This window comes from Trichosurus vulpecula, chromosome 3 (assembly GCF_011100635.1).
Source record: "Trichosurus vulpecula isolate mTriVul1 chromosome 3, mTriVul1.pri, whole genome shotgun sequence".
Classification (NCBI taxonomy): Eukaryota; Metazoa; Chordata; class Mammalia; order Diprotodontia; family Phalangeridae; genus Trichosurus; species Trichosurus vulpecula.
Window position 1 is genome coordinate 232,475,553 of NC_050575.1, and position 13,272 is coordinate 232,488,824.

General features: G+C 38.0%; 1 protein-coding gene and 1 pseudogene across 6 annotated transcripts in view; one reads left to right on the forward strand and one right to left on the reverse strand.

Moving 5' to 3' along the window:
* ASAP2 (ArfGAP with SH3 domain, ankyrin repeat and PH domain 2) overlaps positions 1-13,272 on the reverse strand; it is a 256,386-nt gene that overhangs the window by 241,137 nt on the left and 1,977 nt on the right. The window lies entirely within an intron of this gene.
* Positions 1-13,272, forward strand: part of LOC118841244 — a 59,234-nt pseudogene that overhangs the window by 45,051 nt on the left and 911 nt on the right.

Below are 13,272 nucleotides of genomic sequence, written 5' to 3' on the forward strand. Positions count from 1 at the left end.
AAGATATATTTTTTAAATGTTAAAGTTTTATTGCACAAACCAAGAAATTTAATTATTTTCTTTTGGAAGAAAAAAAAAACTATGTCAAGAAATCACTTAATGATAATCTCTTACACCTGTATAGTACTTTATATTTCACAAAGCCCTTTACGCACTTTTTCAGATTTCATCCTCACAGCAAGTGGAGAGGGCAGGGAGTCTCACCAACGAACAGATGAGAAAACTAAGGTTCACAAAGGTTAAAGATCACAAAGCTAATAAGTTGTAAAAGCACAAGGGACCACATGATATAATAGGCATGTAATGAATTTGGAGTTAGAAGAACTGGGTTTGAATCCCAGTCCTGCAATTTCCTACTTGTGTGATCTTAACCAAATCAGCCAACCACTTTTCCTCTCTGGAGCTCACTTTCCTCATCTGTAAAATGAAGGAGTTTCAGGGGTTCTTTATAAAAAATATTTGATAACCGTATTTCATTATAATTGGTTTTCTGTGTATTTTAAGAACATCATTCTGAGATGATGGGCTTCGCCAGGCTGCCAAAGGGGTCTAAGACACAAAAAAGATCAAGAACCCCTATTCTAGATGATCTCAAAGTCCCTTCCAACTTGAAATTTTAAGTTCTAATGGCTTAAAACCTGGTTTCCTGACCTCAAGTCCAGATGACCAAGTTCAAGCATTTTTTGATCCACTCAGCTGCTCTCACTTCTTTTTAGAAGCCACAAAAGTTTGGCAAAGTTGCATTAGGTCCAGACAGCCCAGGATATAAAAAACAATGGAAACCATTACAAAAACAATAGTCAGTTTCCATAGTCTGGGTTTATTTACAAATTCATCTCTAGAAAAGCTATACTCAACACTCAGTGGAAAGTTGGTTTTATTATATGGTTTGGACATCAGGCAGCCAGCCAAGATTTTAGTTAAATTCAATGACTATCTGTGTAGATGAAAGGGGATAGTGAATGTGGGTCAAGGAAAGCCATCTCAATAGTCCAGAGGGAAAAAAAAGAAATAGCATGGTTAAAGAAAACACAGTACAAACAAGTAGGGCCTGAAGCACCAGTTCCAAAGGCAGACAGACTTACCAGGAAGCAAATATGGCAGAGAGCTCATGCTGGCAAGTAATAACCCCAAACTCGGTGGCTTTCTGCTTCTGGAAGTAAGCAATATATTGGCTCCAAGGGGAAGAGAAACAAATCACATGTGGTTATAAATTGTGGAGAGGACCTAGTGTCCATGTATTTGCCAGTTCAGACAACTATGACATTAAAGGAACATCCCAAACACAAAGGACCCACAAAGACCCACCTAACTCAAGTAGGGTCACTTATTCCCTATATAAAAGGTAAAACATAGATGTGGAAACACAATCATCATCATAGTTGATTTTTTATAGCATTACACATACATTATCTCATTTTATCCTCATAATAACACAACCCTATGAAGTTAGGTACTAGAGATATTATCCAAAGTTTACAAAGGAGGAAACTGAGGCTCAGAGGTTAAGTGACTTCCTCCAAGGTCACATAGCTAATATCAAAAGCAGAATTCAAAATTTGGTCCCTTCTGATCCCAAATCCAGCATTCTTCTAACTCCATGACATTTTCTTTATATATCTTCTTGAGGGCAGGGGCTATATCTTCTATCGCCTCTTAATGCCCACTCTTCACCCCTCCACATACAAATACATACACACCCTACCTAGCACAGAGCTCGGCAGCTGATACTAAATGAATATTTTTGTATGTTGAATTTTGTATGTTGAATTTAAAGATACAATTAAATCTGGGAAATGCTTAAAATACAGGATACACTCCAGGTTTTAGGCCAGCAACATGGGATACCAGGAAAAAGAACCCAGCATAGGAGAAGGAAATAAATTAAAACAAGATACAAATCAACTCAGTAGTCTAACCCAGGTGTCAAAACACCTGACTGGAACTATATTAAAATAAAATTGGGAAATATCTAACAAAATAAATAAAAATTTATATATAATACAAATATAAATTATATAAAACAAGTAAGTAGCTAACAAAATAAACAAAAATCATGTATAACATTTTAAAACCAAGTCAATGTGTGGCCTGCAGGGATCCTTATTTACCTTAGATAACAGATTAGTGACCTCCCATTTTTATTTGAGTTGACACCACTAGTCTAACCAACTAATAAGCCAACTCAAGTAGGGTCACTAACTCCCTATACAAAAGGTATAAAAGTACTAGCTTATCATGGAAGAGTGGCAAGGAATCAACAAAAACAAAAAAAGTTTATGTTTTTTATGAAGTTCATATGAATGGAAATTATCACACACTAGCAGCAACCCTCAAATACCTTTACTACTATTCCAGGAAAATCTCTCCTCCACAACAGGATAGTACTTCCTTTCTGGAACCAACTTCATTTCTCGGCCTCCTCAAACCTCCAAGGTACAGAATCTTCAACCTGGCTCACACCAGGAGCAAGAGGATCATTATGAAGCTTAGTTACAAAAAGAATCCTTTAGAATCTTACTCTCTTAGCATAGGGTTGAAAGGAGGCCTGAAATGTTATCTGTTCCAAGCTTTTTTTTTTTTTTTTTGTAGATAAGGTCCAGTGTGATTTCCAAGACAGCATAGTAAGAGAACTACGATTTGAAACTCCCATTTTTCCTCACAATGTAGGGCTCATTCTACCATACAACTGCTTCTCTACTTCTCAGCATCGACCACTGCAAAAAGCTAATAATGACTTCCAAGGAGCTCCTGATGCCCTAAAGAATCTATTAAAATTGTTCTCTTCCCTCTGAGGAACTTGGCCAAGTTACTTCATCTGTCTAAAGCTGTTTCCTCGTCCATAGAGTGAGACTAATCATCCTCTTATTACCTACCTCACAGGGTTACTTCAAGGATCAATTTAGATAATACGTGTCGAGTACTCAGAAACCATAAAGTGCCATATAAATATGTCATTAGTGTCTGAAACAACACCTAGGCAGATGTACACAAAGCGAACACTGAGAATGTGCAGTAATTAGCTTAAGACCACAATATAAGTCAAGTTCCTTCAGAGCAAAGGTTCTTAACCTGGGGTCCATAAGCTGGGTTGTTTATTTTAAATAACAATTTCAATATAATTAGTTTCCTTGAAATCTGATACATTTTACTTATTTATTTAGTCCAATACAATATTGCACTAAATGAGTAAGTAAAATGCATCAGATCTAAGATCTAAGACAATCCCAAAGACCTAATGATGAAGCATACTATCTGCCTCCAGAGAAAGAACTGATATCGTTTGAATACAGACTGAAGAATGATATTTTTCACTTTCTTTCGTTCGTCCTTTTTTCTTTTATTCACGTCTCCTTGTACAAAATGACTAACATGGAAATGTTTTACATGACTGCACCTACTTAACCATCTCAGGGAGAGGGGAGGAAAGAGAGGAACAGAATTTGGAACTCAAACCTTTTTAAAAAAAACACAAATATTAAAAAATTGTTTTAACATATAATTGAGGGAAAATATACATAAACATTAGTCGAGTGTGGTGGCATAAGCCTATAGTCCCTACTACTGGGAATGCTGAGGCTGGTGAATTAATTGAGTTTGGGAGATCTGAGTTGCAGTAGGGCTAAAGCTGATTTGCTATCCACAATAAGTCTATCCTCAAATCAATGAGCACCTGGGAACAGTAAAGGCCACCAGGCTGCCTAAGGATGGGCTTAGGTCAGAAAAATGCAACGGGTTAAAGCTTCCATGTGCATCAGTATTTGGGATTGGGCCCACAAATGGCCACTGCACTTATAGCACTGGAGACAGTCTCCCTATCCCCTCCCCCACCAAAAACGATTCTGGGGAAGAAAAGAGGGGATCCATAGGTTCCATCAAACTTCCAAAAGGATCTATGACACACACAAAAAGTTTAGAACCTCTGTTTACATTAAATACCACTATAATAAACATCTCAGTAAAACCTCCTGCCTATTGCTCATTTATTCCCAACAACAAAATAATCTGAATAAACACTTCATTTTAAGGGGATTATCATGTAAGATGCATAAGGAAAGACAGAGAGTCTATACTGTGGAACAGTGGCAAGGTGAATTCGACCCTTCTTTTTGAATCAAGAAGAGCTTTATTGAAGTTGGAGTCCAATAGATATCTTAATGAAATGGGTTTAGAGAGCTTAAAAAGGGAGAGCTACCAGGTATAGTGTATGTCCAGGCCAACTCCTACTGGTGTCTCAAAGGTCCCAACATCACTTGTGATGCTCCATTTGGCACGTGGCATTAACAGTCAAATTCCCACTATAGGATATAAAGGTCAGCATCAGGCTAAAATAGTCATTTCTATTAACAGGCCCTAGGCAGAGCTGGCCTCAGCTTTTGCAAAGCCATTCTCTGGGCCCCATGAACCAATTCTGAAGTAAGTGGAGCCTGGGCGGGTGAGTGACATTGGTGGCTCCACACTGACCAGGACCCTCTGCTGGGATTCAGAGAAGGCTGGGTAAGGAGCCAGGCCTGGAGCCTTTTAATAGTTGCCATATAGCATCAAAAATGACTAGTGCTTCTGGTGTCTGATGTGAATATCACAAAGAAAAAGGAGAACAAAAATTCACAAAGGGAAAAGCACAGAGAAAGAAACTCAAAAGACGATACCTCTCTTAAATCAGGATTAAACAAGGTAAGTCAGGCTAGCCTTTCAGATGAAGCAATCAAGAGACAACCTTGTTCAACAGAGATTACTTGTTTTTTTCAGACTTAGCAGGAACAATGATGTACTGCGGAGAGGATTCAACAATTGTGTTTACTGCCTACTTTGTCTGTGACACTATGCTAGGCTCAGAGGACATAAGGCAACATGGTAGGAGTAGAAAGAGCATTGGCTTTGGTGTCAAAGGTCCTTTGTCAAAATTCTAACTTGCCTATTTGAGCTCACTAGCATAAGGAGCTCCCAGGTGAGTTAAGCACCTTCACTGCAACTTAGTCTTTTTTTAAAGAGTTGCCTAGAGCACAACAAAATTAAGTGACTTGCCCTGGGTCACCTAGAGAGTATGGGTCAGAGAAAGGACTAGAACCCAGATCTTCCTGGTACAGAGGCCCACTCTCTAGCCACTAAATTTCAATGCTTCTCACCAGAAGGCACTGTGGTATAGTGGAAAGAATATCTGTTTTCTGTTAAAATCCTGTTACATACCACTTTTGTGACTTTGAGAAAAATCACTTCACTTCTTCTCTGACACTCTTCAATTGTACAAGTAGAGGGTGGAACTTTTATCCCTTCCAGCTCTAAGTATGATCTTTTGGTCCCCTCTGAGCCTCTTTTCTTATCTGTAAAAACGAATTAGATATTCTCTAAGATCTCTTCCAGCTCTAAATCCTAAAATCCTAAGGATAAAAGAATGACATTCTCTGTCGTCAAGAAGCTTACATCTAAAGAGCTGTCATTATGCCAGGTCAATATCCATTTGGTGGGATACCACAGGTATTTCCTAGGATCTAATTCTATTTAACTTTTTAATTACTGATTTGGCTAAAGGAATGGACAACATGGTTTGTCAAATTTCCAATGACATGAAGCTAAGAATTATATATAACCACTGAAGGGGAATGTCATGACTCAAAAAGATTTTGACAGGTTAGAGCCATGGAATGAATAAAATATTATAATAGGAATAAATATAATGTTAAACATTTAGATACAAAGATTTTACTAAACAAATGTAGAGTGAGGGAGGCATGGCTAAAAAGTTCAAGTGAAAATAATTTGGGGTTCTACTGAAGTACAAATTCAAAATGAATCCAGAGTGTGACACGATAATTAAAAAAGCTAATGAAATATTAGGCTGCATTATAACAAACAATGTCCAGACAAAGAAGGTAATCATCCCTCTGAATCTGCTCTATGAAAACATTTAAAAACTACGTTCAGTTCTAAGCACCATTATTTAGGAAAGGCACTGACAAACTAGATCTTGTCTTGAGGAAGGTAACTAGAAGGATGAGAGAATGAGAAACTGTATCATAAAAGCATCTGTTGGAAGGAATGAGGGATGTTCAGCTTAGAAAAGAGTTAGAAGGGACATGAAAGCTTCCTTCCTCTATTTGAAGGTTTATCTTGTGAAGAGAGATTAGTCTTGTTCTCCTTTGTCTCAGAGGATCTAACTAGGAGCAAGAGGAAGAAGCTTTGAAAAGGCAGATCTTAGCTCGATATGAGGAAATTAAATTTGTCTGAAAGCAGAATGGGCTGCATTGGGAATGTAGTGATTTTTCTCACCAGAGAATTACAAGTGGAGATTGGAAAGACCTTGGATCACTTACTGGTTATACTGCTGAAGAGATTCTCGTTCAGGCCTGGGTTGGGCTCAACATTGTCTAAAGTCCCTTCCAATACTACAATATGCACACATACAGGTAGGAAAAGACAGTGAAGTATGATAGAGGCAATCAATCAACCAACAACACTTATTATGCCTATGTGCCAGGCATTGTGCTAGGCAATGGAAATAAAAAAATGCTAAAATGATGGTCTCAAGAAACCGATATTCTTTGAGAGAATACAATATTCATTGACATTTAAATAAGATTACATACAAAGAAAAAAATACACAGCGATGGGGTGGGAAAGAACTAAACTTATTGAATCTTGTAGGAGCTGACATTGAGCTGAGCTTTAATGGGAGCTAGGGGTTCAAAGAGGCAGATGTAAAGAAGGATATCACTTTAAACAGGGGGAAACAGCCTATGCCAAGACAGATGGTAGGAGATGGGATGTCAAGTACAGTGAACATTGAGTTGGCCAGTTTGGCTGGAGGACAAAGCATGTAAGAGAGAGGGTAGTAATATTTCACCAGCCTAGAAAGGTAGGTGAGAGCTATATTATTGTTGTGGTGGTCGTTCATTTGTGTTCATCTTTTGTCCATGGGGTTTTCTTGACAAAGATACTGGAATGGTTTGCCATTTTCTTCTTCGTTGTGGTCCCATCATATAGAAGAAGGACTGAGACAAATAGGGGTTAAGCGATTTGCCCAGGGTCACACTGCTAATATGGGTCTGAGGTAGAATTCTGAACTCCAATCTTCCTAACTCCAAGCTTAGTGCTCTACCCACTGTATCACCTAGGTGACCTGAGCTATAGTATAAAGGGATTTAAATATCAAATGAAGGAGTTTGGGTTTTTAACCTAAAACCAATGGGGAGACATTGAAGCTTCTTGACCAGAAGGGAACATAATCAGATCCGTGTTTTAGGAATATCGATTTAGCCTCTATGTGGAGGAAGGACTGGAGAGGGTGAAGATCAGATGCAAGGAAACCAATAGTCCAGAGGGGAGGTGATGAGCATCTGGGCTAGAGTAGTTGCTTTGGTGCAACAGATGCAGGAATTGTAGAGAAGGCAGAATCAAGAGGTCTTGGCAATTTGTGTGGGGAAAGAGTCAAGTGAGAGTAAAAAGTAGAAGGATAATTCTTAGGCTAAAAACTTGAGTTGAAGAAAAGAGTGTTCTTGATAAAGATATTTAAATTAGGAAAGGAATGGGATTGGTGTAAAAATGAGTTCTGTTTGGGAATAAAGTTTGAGATGCCCATGGAACGTCCAGGTGGAGATGTTAAGCAGGCAGTTGGAAATATAAGACTGGTGCTCAAGAGAGTGATGAGGGTGGTAGATTTGGGAGACACCTGTAAAGAAATGCTGGTTGAATCAATGGGAACCAATGGGTCACCAAGAGTGAAAACATATGTAAAGATAAGGGGCCCAAGACAGAGTCCTGGAGATATACTCACAGATGGGGGTGGAGATATGGCTGATGAATGAGCAAAGAAGAAAAAGAGGTAAGGAACAGTCAGGCAAAATCTGATGAAAATTTTCAGAGGATAACAACTTTCACTTGAAAGAGCCATGGAACGCTTCATGGAGGAGGCGGCAGCTGAAAGATGGAAAGGAAAGCCCAGCATAAAGTCAATTTCAAGCAAAGGAGATAGTGTGAGAAAAGGCATGGAGGTGGAATAAAGCAGAACAAGATAAAACTGAAAGTAGGTGAGTTTGGCTAGAATACAGAAAATGAATGGTATTAAGATAAAACTATTCAGATAAGTTGATGCCAGATTCAGGAGGACCTTGAATACCAGCAGAAGGGGTTCGAACTTTATTCAGTAAGCAATAGGGAGCCACTGATGGTTTCTGAGTAGAAGAAAATGCTAGTGAACTAGGAAGATTGACTCAGGAATTGGTGTGGAAAATGGATTAGAGACCCGAGGCACAGTCTGTTGAGTGTTTTGGGTCTAAGTGGTATTTTTAAACAGCTCAATGATCAATTTTAAGAGTCACACTGCTCTAGGAAGCATGTGTATGTGGTTCCCACTAACACATGTAGGAGATGAACCAAACCCCAAGGACAGTGTGGCCCTTGGGAGTTTAGGAACCGCAGCTGCTGGTTCCTTTCCTACAGTTATAACCCTCTGTTTGTGTCGGCAACATGATTTCCAGGGCAACCAAGGGCAACATATTAGAGAATTATGGCTCTGGAAGGAAGTGGATTAAATTTTAATACTTAAGAGTCATCATCATTTTTATAAAAAGCTACATATCTAGGAATAAAAATCCTTAAGGCAGAGTGAACTAGAGGGTTTTTTTAAGTGAAACATAAATTTTCAAAATATTTCAACTACCTATACTTTAAAGGTTTCTCTCTACTACTTTAAAAAAGAAGAAAACATTACTATTTAAAAGTGACCAGAAGGTTGGGGAAATAGAAGAAATGAGAATTCTACAAATGATTACTCATGGTATGACTAATATGCCCCCAAAAGTTAACTATTCAATTAATTCCATTATCTGTTTATTTCTATTATTCTAAAAAGGAGCATACTGTTGATTACTAATTCTGTATCAGTCTCTCCTAGACACCTTAAAATCATACAGAAAGAATGCTCCACCCAGGAAAAAAAAATATTTCCAGCCAAATGAAATCTGAAATACACACATACACACACACCCTTACTGTCTCCAGCAGTAGAAATGAGGTGGTTAAAACAAAACAAAATCTAAGAGCTGGTAAATTTTCAGTAGTTACACACAAGTAGGAATCATCAACTATCCTAATCTATGCCTCCTTTAGATTTCTATTTGCAAAGTGTAACTGTAATATATTGTCTGGTTAAATTTATTAATTTATTTTTTAAATCTCAAGTCTCCTGGAGCGCACACAGCCGTCTAGTGCCAAGCAACTGCATCAGGAGCTTAATGAATTCAGTATTCTTCAAGGTACGGATTCAAAAACGGCAATGGTACACTTTCAGCTCTAGTATGATTTGAGCATCTAGAATCTACACTAGAAATAAGTGACTCACAAAAATTAATCTGTTTTAAACTAGATTATTGATTTTGTGAGTCATTTCTTTAAATCTGGACCAAGAGCTGAGAAGTACTATTTAAATAAGGCTTGATTTCTACAGCAAGTCTAAACTAATATGACAACACATTTGCCTTTTTCCAATACAAAAATTAAATCAGTTTTTAACGGGCAGAACAAGTATACCTCACTTTGCAAAAGAAGCTCTCAGAAGCCGAAACTCAAAATTAAACAATAACATATTGAAAAACGGACTTCAGTCTAGTCAAAGTCCTTCTTTTTGCAGATGAGGAAACTGAGATCCAGTAAGATTAAGAATTTACACAGTCATACAGGTAGTAAGTGACAGATTAGAACCCAGGTCCTCTGCAAATCTGGCAATCTCTCCAGTGCACTGTAATTTGTGAACCAGATTTTTTACATGTAACCATATTTTAAATGAACTTGAGAGAGATATTTTCTAGGCAAATGACATTCTTTAAATAATTACATATCTTTATGTAGTACCTTACGGTTTAAAAACACTCCCAATATGTTATTTAATCCTCACAACAACCCTGGGAGCAAGATAAAAGAAGCATTTTTATTCCTATTTTACAGATAAGGAAATGGAGCTTCAGAGAGGGCAAGTAACTTGCCCATTAAGTAACACAGCTAGTAAGTAGCAGAACAAGGGTTTGAATCTAGTTTAGTAAAAAAAAAGAAAAAGAGGCACCTTAAGGAAATCCATAATAAAGATCCTTTTGCCAAGACAATACACTGTATTTTGTAAAATTCAGTCTTTCACATATTGGATTCACTTAAGCGAGCTAAGACTAGTTTTGAAAGGAGGGCTCCCCCACTTCTGCACCAATAGGTATAAGCCATCATTATGTTTAAACGACACAAAGCAAGAAATCTAGAGCAAGCTTTTACTTTAATAAATTTTTTTGTTAAAATCCAGTAGTTTTGTAATCAGCTGATTGCTGAGATTAGAGGTAATCTCCTACCCATGCCTCAAACAGAGCTTTGGATTTTAAGATGCTTTAACTGTTGGAACTGAAATTAATCGGACATGAGCATGCCAAATTTAATGACAATGTTTACTGCACTGACTTTCCAAAGTCTATGACAGTTATGGAAGGTGGGGGAAGATAAGGGAAAAGGAAGAGAGAAATTTAAAGACACATTTTTAAAAAGCTTAAGGAAAGGGAAGCAATCAGCCAATAAACATTTTTTAAGGGCCTACTTTGTGCTAGGCATTCTGTTAAGAGTTGGAATACAAAAAGAGGCAAAAGGCAGTCCCTGCCCTAAAGGAGCTTACAATCTAATGGAGGAGACAAGCTGCAAATAAATATATGCAATGTAAACTATGTACAGGATAAATAGGAAATAAATAAGAGGAAAGACACTAAATTAAGAGGAGTTGGGGAAGGCTTCCTTTAAAAGATGGGATTTTCATTAGGACTTAAAGGAAGCCAGGTAGGCCAGCAGGTAGAGCCAGAGGAAGGACGGCCTTCTAGGCCTGGGGGACCACCAGAGAATGCCTAGACCAGAGAGATGGAGTGTCTTGATCACATAACAGCCTGAAGGCCAGTGTCACTGGATCAAAGAACTTGCGGCAGAGAGTATAGTGTAAGAAAACTGGAAAAGTAGGAGGGAACTAGGTTATGAAGAGCTCGGAATGTCAAACAGAGCATTTTGTATTTGATCCTGGAAGTACCAGGGAAACTCTAAAGTTTACTGTACAGGAGGGTGGCGTGGTCAGACCTGTGCTTTAGGAAAATCACTTTAGTGACCTAATGGAGGATGGATTGGAATGGGGAGAGACTTAACATAGGCAGACCCACCAGTAGACTTTTAAAATAGTCCATGCATAAGGTAATAAGGGTTTTTATTAGAGTGGTGGCTGTGTCAGAGAAGAGAAGGGGGGCATATTTGTGAGATACTATGTTGCTAAGGTGAAACTGGCAGTCCTTGGCAACAGATGCGATATGGGAGGTGAGAGATAGTGAGGAGTCCAGGATGACTCCTAGGCTATAAGCTTGAAGGGCTGGGAGGATGGTGTTGCCCTCTGGTACACTGGAAGGAACCTTGGCTCTGCAATCAAAGGGCCTCAGTTCAAATCTCACCTTTGACCCTTATTACCTGTTTAACTTTGGTCAGGCCACTTGACATCCCTGAGTTGCAATTTCCTCATATGTTAAAAGAGAAAGGGTTTGACTAGATAGCTTCAGAGCTCCCTCAGAGAACTGGCTCTATGATCTTATGAAAGGGAGGTATCAAGGTGACCAAGAATGGGGGCTAGCTTTGCAGTTGGGAGAATCTGGGTTCAAAGCCTACTTCTGACACAAATACCTCATGACTACAGGCAAGTCCCTTAACTTCTCAATGACACAGACAACTCTATCTCTAAGAATATCAATTACAAATGAAGAAGGTTAATACGCTGAGTTCCTATGCTGATGAAATTTTTAAATCTGGACTTTAAAAAACAAAATTAACATTCCTCTAGTGAAGGCTTTGACACTAATTAACCATATGATTTGGGACAAGTTTCTGAATTCACCTAGGCCTCAGTTTCCAAATCTATAAAATGATTGGAGAAAGGAGAACTGGACAAGATTACCTTTCAGGTTCTGAGGACCTATTAAAATCAAATATGCCATTCTATACAAAAAGTTCATCTAAATATGCTTCCTATCAGAATACCAAACATTTTCAATGGATTTTGTTTTTTTTTATTTCAACAAGCAAAAATTGACTCAATTTAGAAGAGAAAAATATTCTACTTCACCTAGTAAATTCATTGCTGGGTTTCTTTACTCATTCACTAGCTACAGATGGTTTGCCCAAGAGGCTAGAGGAATTAAGGGTACTCAAGGACTGACTATTACTCCATTTACCTACAAGCCAAAACATTAAAGCCACAGCAATATGCTAATAAGAAGTTTCCAAGATGTTGATTCCATATTCCTATTCAGGATATCCCCAAAGTCTTGATGTAGTTTTGGGTTTTAATCACTTTTAAACTGCATTGAAACTTTTGGGACATCCTGGATAGGAATATTGAATGACCTCTGAAAATCAAATATGCAGTTCTATACAAAATGTTCATCTAAATATGCTTCCTATCAAAATTCCAAATGTCTGAAGGGGTTTTTTTGTTATTCAAACAGGCAAAAATTGCCTCAGTTTAGAAAAAGAAAAATGCTCCACTTCATCTAAGTAAATAGTTGCTGGGTTTCTTCACTCAGTCTCCATCTATGTTAATGGTTTGCCCAAGAAGCTAGAGTAATTAATGAGGGTATTCAAAGACTGTTCGGCAGTTACTATTACTTCCCCAAATTTTACTAAAATACCTACAAGCCAAAACATTGAAGCTATAGTTACATACCAATAAGTGGAGTTTCCAAGAAGATTCAATACCCCTAAATAGGATGTCCCCAAAGCTTTTGCCCAGTTTTAACGGATAAACTCCACCTATTGGTATGTTGTTACAGCTTTAATGTTTGGTCTTGCAGGTATCCAATCAAAAGGATTAAGCTTTAAGCACTTAAAACTGCACAAGGAATTTTGGGCTCTCTATATTTATGAGACTGAAAATTAAACTGGCTGTGTAAATAAACAAAAAGCCAGAAGTAGCCTGTGCTCGTAGTCTTAATTATAATCTAACCCTGACCAATTAGCAAGTTAGCTCAGTCACGTCTAAAACTTTCCTCACTTTTTGTATTTTGTTATTAGGTCTGTACCTTCATATTGTTCTTCAAAGCTCTTTAGGACGATTAACTATAATATCACATCTAACTCAGTAGGGTTCATTCTGTACTTATTAAGAAAGGCAGTATAGTTTCTGGAGGACCCTTGGTAGGTAAAACATAGGTTACTGGTGATCGAAGATGTAAAAAGTAAGTTATTGCAGATCACTGGCTCTAGAATCAAGGACCAGGACTG